The sequence below is a fragment of the Nicotiana sylvestris genome, chromosome 10 (assembly GCF_000393655.2).
Source record: "Nicotiana sylvestris chromosome 10, ASM39365v2, whole genome shotgun sequence".
NCBI classification, from domain to species: Eukaryota; Viridiplantae; Streptophyta; class Magnoliopsida; order Solanales; family Solanaceae; genus Nicotiana; species Nicotiana sylvestris.
This window is the reverse complement of record NC_091066.1, coordinates 52,228,286-52,239,818: the sequence shown is the minus strand read 5'-3', so window position 1 is coordinate 52,239,818 and position 11,533 is coordinate 52,228,286.

Sequence of the window (11,533 nt, the reverse complement as noted above, 5' to 3'; positions counted from 1 at the left end):
AAAACACAACCAATACCAACTCTCGAAGCATAACAATACACAGTATATGAACCTGAAGCTGATGGCAAAACCAACACTAGAGCTGTGGTCAAAGCTGTCTTGAGCTTCTGAAAGCTCTCCTCATACTCGTCCGACAATACAAATAAAGCACCCTTCTGAGTCAACTTGGTCAAGGGCGATGCGATAGATGAGAATCCCAGAATATCATCAATGAAGACAATCACGAATGAATCATGATAAGGCCGAAACACGCTGTTCATCAAATGCATAAACGCTGCTGGGGCATTGGTCAGCCCAAAAGACATCACCAAGAACTCATAATGACCATATCAGGTCCTGAAAGCTGTCTTAAGAATATCCGAATCCCTGATCTTGAACTAGTGATAACCGGAACGGAGATCAATCTTGGAGAACACTCTCGCTCCCTGAAGCTGGTCGAATAAATCATCAATGCGAGGCAAAGGATTCTTGTTCTTAATTGTTACTTTGTTCAATTGCCTATAATCAATACACATTCTCATAGTTTCATCCTTCTTCTTCACAAATAGAACTGGCGCACCCCAAGGTGAAACACTAGGCCGAATGAACCCTTTATTAAGGAGTTCCTGAAGTTGTTCTTTTAATTCCTTCAAATCCGCTAGTGCCATACGATACGGCGGAATAGAAATGGGCTGAGTGTCGGGCACCAGGCCAATACCAAAATCAATATCCCTATCCAGTGGCATGCCCGACAGGTCTACCGAAAACACATCGGGAAAATCCCTCACAACTGGAACAGAATCAATATTGGGAGTCTCAACATCGATATCCCTCACAAAGGCTAGGTACAAAAGAAAACCTTCCCAACCATACGTTGGGCTTTCAAGAAAGAGATCACTCTACTAGGAACATAATCAGTCACACCTCGCCACTCGATCCGTGGCACACCCGGTATAGCCAATGTAACTGTATTGACATGACAGTCCAGAATAGCACGACATGGAGATAGCAAATCCATGCCCAGAATGATATCGAAATCCACCATGCTTAATAATAATAGATCCACTCGGGTCTCCAGAACCCCAATAGTCACCACACATGACCGGTACACACGGTCTACAACAATAGTCACCGGGGTAGATACATGAACAGGTAAAGCAAGAAACTCACAGGGCGTACCCAAATAACGAGCAAAATATGAGGACACATAAGAAAAGGTGAACCGGGGTCAAATAATACAGAGGCATCTCTGTGGAAGACTGAAACAATACCTATAATGACAGCATCTGAAGAAATAGCATCGGGTCTTCCTGAAGTGCACAGAAACAGGCCTGACCGCCACCGGATCGACCTCCCCCTCTGGGGTGACCCCTAGCTGACTGACCTCCACCCCTAGCTAACTAGGAGAGTGGTGGTGAAGTAACTGTCGCTAAAGCCGATGACTGACCCCTCTGTTGAGACGAACTCGCAAGACGACGAGGACACTGCCTCCACATGTGACCCATCTTGCCACACTCATAACAAATCCCAGGCGCTGGAGAAGGGGACTGAAGGGAACCCCTCGCACCATAGTGACTAGCAGATGCACTCGGTATAGAAGAGCCCTGAACTAACGGAGCACGGGTCAAACTCTGAGGTGGAAGGGCACTAAGTGATAATTGGCCCTACTGAGAACTGTGATAACCATGACCCGAAGGTGCCCAATGATAACCTGGGCGAGCTGGCTGAGCAGGCCTGAATGGATGGCCTCTGCCATGCTAAAACTAACCTCTCGAAGGAGTACCATTGTAACTACCATATCCTCGAGGCCTCTTGGCCTCCCTCTCCTCTCGCTCTTGGCGACGAACAGACTTAATCTCACGGGCAATATCCATAACCTCCTCGAAAGTAGCACCAATCACCCTCTCCCTAGTCATGAGGATACGAAGCTAATAAGTGAGGCCATCAACAAACCTCTTAATCCTCTCTTTCTCTGTTGGAACCATCCAAATAGAATGACAAGCTAACTCAGAGAACCTCATCTCATACTGTGTCACAGTCATCTCTCCCTGACGCAACCACTCAAACTCCCTACGCAGCTCCTCTCTACGAGACTGCGGTACATACTTCTCCAGAAAGAGAACAGAGAACTGCTGCTATGTAAGGGGTGCTGCACCAACAGGCCTACACCTTTCAAAAGCCTCCCACCAAGTAAAGGCAGCTCCTAAAAACTTATAAGTAGTGAAAGTGACCCCGCTGGTCTCCAGAATACCTGCTGTACGAAGCATCCTCTAACACTTGTCCAGAAAACCCTAGGCATCCTCACCCTCTACACCACTGAAGGTCGGAGACTGAAGCCTACCAAATCTCTCCAACCAACGCTGCTCATCCTCTAGCATGGCAGGAACTGCAACCGGCTGGGCTGGATGCACACCCGACATCTGAAGTCCCTGCATGACCTGCTCAGATGTGCGAGCGACGTGATTTTGATTACCTCCCCCGGCCTGAGAAGTAGTTGCGGCTATAGTGGCTGAAATCGACGGAGCTAGGCTAGTGCAAACCGATAAGATCTGAGCCAAGGCCTGCTGAAGACCCGGAATCACAATGAGCACAGCTGGTTCCTGAGATGGAGCTGTAGGAGCGTCCATACCTAGGAACTGATCCTGAACTGGGGCAGCTGGTAGATCTGTAGGTGCTGCCCTAGCTAATCTGCCCCTACCACAACCACGACCGTGTCCTCAGCCTCTGGTGGCCACAGCCGGTGGTACTAGTGGTCGTCCATCCTGACCGGTAGGGCGTGTCCTCACCATCTGTGAGAGAATAGAACAAAAGAAGTTTAGTACTCGAATCAACAAGTTCGCACAACAAGAATTTCAAGAATATGAAGTTTTCCTAAGATTCTGCAGCCTCTCGAGGATAAGTACAGACCTCTCCGTATCGATCCGCGAGACTCTACTAAACCTGCTCATGACTCGTGAGACCTGTGTAACCTAGGCTCTGATACCAACTTGTCACGACCCTAAATCCAGACCCGATCGTGATGGCACCTCTTGTGAAGACAAGGCCAGCCAATTAAACCCAATTCACTTTTTAAAAAGTTAAGCAACATAAAAAGCAGTCTAAACATGATTTAGCAATACTAAGTAGCGGATAATATCAATAAAGTGCGGAAGTACAACCCAACACAGCCCTAACCAGGGTGTCACAAGTCACGAGCATCTAACAACACTGGATACTCAAATGTAACTACAGAGTTTAACACTGAACTAAGGTCATAAGGAAAAGAGATAGGGAGGAGCTCCGGGCTGCGAACGCCAATAGCTACCTAAAGACTCCTCGAGATCTGCCTGAAGCTGGGATGAATCACCACTCGGGAGCGGGACTAGCTATGCCTGAATCTACACACAGGGTGCATGGAGTAAAGTGAGTACTCCAACTCAGTGAGTAACAAATGTAAATAACGACTGAAAGTAAAAAAACACGTAAGGCACAAGACATTCTATAATGAAGCAGTAAAACGATTTAAAAGCAGTAAACCAATGAAAAGTTTAGATATTCCTTTTTCAACAAGTAACCAGATAATTATACAGCCAGTTAAGGTAAAGTAAACAAATAGAAGTTCTCCCCTCGGGCACAATATCAACAAATCCGCCCCTCGAGCAACGTCTCAGAATAGTACCAGCCCTTCGGGCTCAATCTCACATCACAATGGGTACCCATGCTCACTAGAGGTATGCAGACTCCTGGAGGGGCCCCTTACGGCCCAATCGCAATATCAAGCCACCTTGTGGCATCATCACTAGGCCCTCGTAATTATATCAATCAAACCACCTCGTGGCATACATATCTCAAGCCTTCGGCCTCATAATCAGTATCAAATGTTTCCTCACAAAATATCATTAAAAAGATCATGTAAGAGTTAAAACAGAGTAAACATGGCTGAGTACAAAAAACAGTAAAATATAACATGACTAAGTTTAGTAAAAAAAGTCAAAATAGTGAGGAAATACCAGTAAAAATCCCCGAAGGGTTCAACTAGTTGGCATAAGGCCCAAATATGACATTCAGCCAAATCATGATGATAGCAAATAGATTTCAGTCAAATATGCGGTAAAATAGTCATTCGGGACGGACCAAGTCACAATCCCCAATAGTGCACGACCCCATGCTCGTCATCAAGCATGTACCTCACCTCAATATAGCACTACGATGTGCAATCCGGGGTTTCAAACCCTCAGAACATTATGTACAATAATTACTCACCTCGAACCTCCTAAATCTCTAGCTCGCGATGCCTTTGCCCTTCGAATCGGTCTCCACGCGCGTCAAATCTATCCAAAATCAGAACGAGGACGTCAAAATATTCTAAGGGAACGAGGCCCAAGCGAAAACAATCATTATATGACATAAATCCCGAAATTACCAAAAATCGGCCCCCGGGCCCACGTCTCGGAATTCAATAATTTTTACATCAATAGATTTCTTATCTTCCCACAAGTTCATACATATCAAAATTTCTCAAATCCGACCCCAAATGGTCCTTCAAATCCTCAATTAAAGGCCTAAGTTCCCAAGCCCTAGTTGCCCCAATTTTAACCTTTAATTTCCATAATTTCTAGCTATAATCCATGAAATAATAGCATAGGAATGAGTTTTAGGTCCAAATTCCTTACCTCAATGAAGTTCTCTTGAAATCCCTCTTTCAAATCGCCCAAGAAGCTCCCAAGCCGAAGTCAAAAATGGTGAAATAGCTCAAATTCGCAAAATGAAATAACTTATATGTTCTGCCCAGGCCTTTCCGCATCTGCGGTCCTTCAACCGCGTATGCAGTATCGCTTTTGCAGTCATTATTCCGCTTCTACGGAAATCACTTAACCGGCCACATCCGCATCTGCGATCACCCTTCCGCATCTGCGATTCCACAGATGCGGCCCTCTTAGCCGCTTCTACGATCCCTGACAAATCCCCATAATCCGCTTCTGCAGCCACTCTCTCGCACATGCGGCGCTGTACCTGCGGTCCCCAAACCGCATGTGCAAAAACACCAGAGCAGCAATTTCAGCAGCTGGAATAACATCTCAACTTCTCCGTTAACCACCCGAAATCATCTCGAGGCCCCCGGGACCTCAACCAAAAGAACAAACATATCCTAATACCTTATTCAAACTTGTTCCAATCATCAAAACATCTCAAACAACATCAAATCACCCAAAACACATCGGATTCAAGCCAAACTTTCTAAAATTTTCCAAATTTCTCTTTCGATCAAAAACCCAACTGAACCACGTCCGAATGACCTGAAAGTTTGCACACACATCCCAAATGACACAACAGAACTACTGCAACTCTCGGAGTTCCATTCCGACCCCTATATCAAAATCTCGCCTACCAACCGGAAATTGCCAAAATATCAACTTCGCCAATTCAAGCCTAAATCTACTACGAACCTCCAAAATTCATTCGGATCGCGCTCCGAAGCCAAAAATCACCTCCCAAAGCTAACCGAACCATCAGAACTCACATCCGAGCCCTCTAACACATAAGCAAACATCCGGTTGACTTTTCCAACTTAAACTTCCTTAAAGGAGACTAAGTGTCTCAAACCTTACCAAAATCATTCCGGATTCGATCCGACCAACCCGATACCACAAAATACGGATAACGAAGCATAAAGAAATAGAAATGTGGAAAACAGAGCGGTAACTCATGAGACAACTGGTCGGGTCGTCACATTCTCCTAGGTTAACAGAATTTCGTAACCGATCTTCTGCGTTTGCAGACAAAAAATAGAGTTAAAATTTTTTTGATATGGGATTTAAAATAAACTAGTGACTTGGGACACCATAAATTATCCCAAGTGGCGACTTTGAATAAATAAATAATTCCATTTCGATTAATGACACTTTAATTGGAAAAACTCCATATCCCCTCGGGAAAAAGGAGGTGTGACAAAAAGAAGAGAAGAGAAGAACCGACAAATAGAAGTTTCTCAAATCTGTGCCCTTATTTGACTTGCTAGTGTGCATAAAATCTTGCCATTGCTCTTCACATTTTTTTCTCCTAGGATAAAAAGTCCTAGTCTGATTGAGTAAAATCTTAGTCTGATGAATCTTTCTCCTAAGTTAAGAAAACCTAGTCTGATGAATTTTTCTCCTAGGATAAGAAATCTTAGTCTGGTGAATTGTTCTCCTAAGATAAGAAAACCTAGTCTGATGAATTTTTCTCCTAGAATAAACATCTTAGTTTGATGAATTTTTCTCGTAAGATAAGAAAATCTAGTATGATGAATATTTCTCCTAGGATAGAAATCTTAGTCTAATGAATTTTTCTCCTAAGATGACAAAAAAAACCTAGTTTGATGAATTTTCTCCTAGGATCGAAGTCTTAGTCTGATGAATTTTCTCCTAGGATAGAAATTTTAGTCTAATGAATCTTTCTCCTAAGTTAAAAAAAATTTAGTTTGATGATTTTTATCCTCGAAGTCTTAATCTAATGAATTTTTTTCTTAAGATAAGAAAACCTAGGGTGTGTTTAGTATGAAGGAAAACATTTTCCGAAAAATGTTTTCCAATTTTCCCATGTTTGGTTGGCTTAAATGTTTTGGAAAACATTTTTCTTATGATGAACTCATTTTCCTCCAATTGGAGAAAAGTTTTCCTTATCAAGAGAAGGGAAAGCATTTACCAACAATCCTTCTCAACCTTCCCCACCCTCACCAACCCACCCCACCCCCTCTCCAAAAAAGGCTTTTTTTTTTCAAATTTTAGTTTTTCTCCTCCCCGCCAACCCCATTGCCACCCGCCCCCCATCCCCCACAAAAAAAAGTTTACTTTTTTTTTTGTAATTTTTAAATTTCTATTTTTTCGTTTTTCTGTACCACCCACCACCTACCCACCCCTAACTTTTTTTTTTGTAATTTAAATTTCTATTTTTTTCGTTATACTACCTCCCTCCCCCCTCGCCCATAAAAAATATTATTTAAAGTTTACAAATTCCCAAATTATGTGTTCGGAGATTTATGTGTTTCAAAGTTTATGGGATCGAAATTCCGCGATTTTGAAAGTTTAGCGGTTCCAAAGTTTATGAAATTTGTGGGTTCGAAATGTTGTTGGTTTGAAAGTTTATGGCTTCATGTTTATTATATCTAAATTATTTATGAATACTCTTGAGAAGTCATTTTTTTAATTTGCGTACCAAATACCGAAAAATGAATAAGATTACTACTTGTTTTCCAAGAAAATATTTTCTTGAAAAATATTTTCCACGGAAAACATTTTCCGTTATACCAAACACATCCCTAGTTTGATGAATTTTCTCCTAGCATAGAAATCTTAGTCTAATGAATCTTTCTCCTAAAAAAAATCCTAGTCTGACAAATTTTCTCTTAGGTGCGAAGTCTTAGTCTGATGAATTTTTCTCCCAAGATAAGAAAATCTAGTCTGATGAATATTTCTCCTAGAATAGAAATCTTAGTGTGATGGATCTTTCTCATATGATAGCAACAAAAAAAAATCCTTCTTGGTTCTTTTTAAACATATGGTCTCCATTCCCTAGTTGATATTATTTTTTACATAGGATCCTCAATTCCTAGTCTTATTTTTCAACATAGGGTCTACACTCCCTAGTTGATTTTATTTTAGACATAGGGTTTCCACTCCCTAGTCTTTGTTTTCTCAGGGTGCACTAATTCCGACTTTTATTGCTTTCAATAATGAAGTACTATATAATCTTGTTACAAATAACTCATGAAATTTTCCTAGTGAAAACTGGGGCAGAAAAACTTCGTTTGTTTGTTTTTTTTGGTGCTTGAGCAGGTTATACCTCGAGGCACAGGGTTCGAGATAATTAAAAGAAGAAGTCTCAATCCAGAATAAAGAAAAAAAGAAAAAATAAGTGAATTTAAAATGCAGAAGCAGATGAAAGATGTGAACTGATCAAGACATGGTTGAAGTCACGAGCACCGTTCCCTGTTTTTATCAAAAGAAGGCGTAGAAGAATAAACTAGCACCCGCAGCTAGCAAGCATTAAGGTTCAAATCAAAAGTCTGCATGATAAACCATTCAAGACTCAAGATCAAGCTTCAGAAGATTTATAGATCAGAATCTTTTAATTCATAGCTGATAGGCTTGTTTAGTTCTTTTAGATTTTGATTTGTATTGTAATAACATGACCGTGGTAAGATTTTGCTTTTGTTTACTTGGTATATCATACCCAAAATTATTTTTATTCAAAATCAAAAGTAAGGTACAACACATTCCCCTCTCTCCCTCTTTAGCGCTATTCTTCTCTATTTTTCCCAAATTTTACTCCAGATTTTAGAGACCGGCCAAGTGTTTCATCTTACTAAAGACTTCATGTCTATTCAAAGTTCTACTTGACGCATCAATTCATAATTCCAAGCAACAATCTTATATTTTTATTTTTATATTTTTCTTGAGTGGAGGTTGATCAATGAATATAAAGAGGAGAAAAAACGATATCAATATTTTTCAGATTTATCTCTAATTCTCTAGAAAACATCGTTTTCTCTCTCCAAATTTTTTTGATAATAAATATAAGATGACAGTTGCATGGATATCCCATTGTATCCGGTGTATATCTCCTTGTACATTAGTGATATCCCATATATATCATGTGTATCTATGTATATTCACGAAAATATGTATTATATAGACGATATACAATGTAATATACACATGCGTCCATAAAAAAATTGTGTTATATAAATGATATACAAAGCAATATACACATACGTCCATAAAAACCTGTGTATGATATACACTGATGTACACAATATACGATCTGATATACACATGTCGTAATTGGATTTTAAAGTTTGTTTTTTTACGTGAACCCAGTCTAAATCACTTCTAATCTTGCTCAAATTTTATATATAGTCTCATCTAGGTATTTTTAACCAATTTCAATCACATCCACTCGTTCAATCCAATACAAAAAAAAGAGACGAAAAACAAAGTTGAACTCTAATTTTTCCTATTTTTCTTAGTTTTGCTTCTGATTTTCTTTGATGTGATATCAATCTTACCTTTTGATCCCACTGATTTTTTGCATAATTTTGCAATAATTTTCACTAAACTATGAGAGAGAAAGAGGAGAAATAGAAGAAGAAATATAAGGAGAGTAAGGGAGAGGGAAAAGAAAAGATACGTAGGTTAAAGAGAAAGGGGGAGGGAGGAGTTAAAAAGAGAAAATAAATAGGAAGTAGGTTTTTTTAAATTTGGCTATACAATGCCAAAGTTTTTGGGCTTCTACTGCCAAACTAAATTTAAGGCCAAAAAAATGTCAATTATATTAAGGAATTTTTACCTCCTATAGCAAAGGTTAACACCTTATTTATTTTAAATAAATACCATTTTAAAAAATTATATTCTATAGATACCTTTTAATGTTTATAGCAAAATATCTAATTTTGGTTATCTCCTACTCCTAAGCCACTAAATCGCTATTCAGTTACACTATTTACTTTCTCTCTCTACTTTGATACATGCCATTCTCTTCCTCATTCGCTTGTCACGACCCGAATTTCCCACCATCGGGAGTCGTGATGGCGCCTACTCGTGAAAGCCAGGCAAGCCGCGTATTATAGATTCACTAACTCTTTTACTTAGCCCTTTTTAACAATTTAAATCAACATGCGATCAACAGTGAAATATTAACGATAAATAAATACATGCGGAAGACGTAATCTGATAACTTAGCCAAAACAAGCACGACAATACCAACATACATCTCTACCCGGAACTGGTGTCACAATATCACGGTCCATCCACGAATTCTACATACAAATGTCTAGAAAGAAAGGTACAATCTGTCTCTGAAGTAAATGAAAACATAGTATAAAGATATAAGAGAACACCGGGCCTGCGGACGCCTGCAAGACTACCTCGGGATCTCTGACTCGACTGAAGGCAGCCACCCAAAACTATGGTCCAAAAGCTGCCGCTCCGGGATCTGCACACAATGTAGAGTGTAGTATAATCACAACCGACCCCATGTGCTGGTAAGTGTCTAGCCTAACCCCGTCGAAGTAGTGACGAGGCTAGGACCAGACTACCAGATAAACATGTGCAGTTATATAATATACAACGGAAAATAAAACAAAAGTAAACATGTAAAGATGGGAGGGGAACATGTTGCGGGGGAATATCATTTACCAACAGTAATTTAAGAGACAGTGTAAAGAACAATTTAGAATTCACAGCAAAATAATCAAGAACTCGTAACCAACAAATAAGCACTTTTATCATATATTGTTGCGGCGCGCAACCCATTCCAAATCATAAAAAAACACTTTTGTGGCGTGTAACCCGATCCATATCATTTATCACTGTTGCGGCGTGCAACCCAATCCAATTATATTATTGTTGCGGCGTGCAACCCGATCCAACTATAATATTGTTGTGGCGTGCAATTCGACCCAAATATAACATTGTTGCGGTGCGCAATCCGATCCACATATACAATTCAACACCTATCACAACGAGAGTTCCAGTAAGGGATCAACAAAAAACAACACTATCCCAGCAAGGGAATCGACAATATAAGTAAATGCATCCCGACAAGGGAAATCAGCAACCAAACTTGTTCCAACATCTAACTACCTCAACTAGCACCAATACTCAATCATAAGTAATTTCCACGATAATAATCATAATCCTTGCTCAACACGGCGAATCAACAACTTAGGCATTCGTAGTATTTATTAAGAACACAACAATTTCAGTTTAGGACCCACGGTCATGCTTGACACCAGCGTATAGATACTCGTCACCATGCCTATACGTCGTACTCAACAAGTAACATGTAGCAAATAGGACACAACTCCTAATCCCTCAAGTTAAGGTTAGACCAAACACTTACCTCGAACTTTCACGGCCAACTCAAGCCTCAAACAACGCTTTTCCTTTCGAATGTGGCTCCTAATCAAATATATCTAGAGGTAATCAACTTAATAATATCAATAAACGCTAAATAATTCAATTCCAAGGCTTAATTATAGACTTCCTATCATTCTTCCCAAAAAGTCAAAAATCGACTCCGGACCTGCTTGGTCAAAACACGAGGTTCGGACCAAAACTCGATAACCCATTCACCCATGAGCCGAATATGTAAGTAGTTCCAAAATCCGATCCCAAAACGAGGTCTAAATCCCAATTATACAAAAAGCCCTAACTCTACCCAAATACCTAATTTTCTACCCTTAAGAACATGACTTAAGCCTAGAAATCTAATGGGTGTTAATGGAAATTGAAGAAAATGAGTCTAAGATTACATACCTATGGATTTGTGGAGAAGTTCTCTTTCAAAAATTGCCCAATTTGGAGTTTGGAAGAAAAAGTTATGAATTTTTTTTTAAATCCCGTATGTTCTGTTACTGTTTAAAAATCATTGGGCAGGCCTTTATCGCGTTCGCAATAGGCCTGTCACATTCGCAATGGGTCAGGCCTAAGTGACCTTCGCGTTCCCGTTCGACGGCTCGCGTTCGCGAAGCTGTAACTCCTGGAGACTTTATGTTCGTGTTCAGAGGGCCGCGTTCGCGTAGAACATTTGTGAA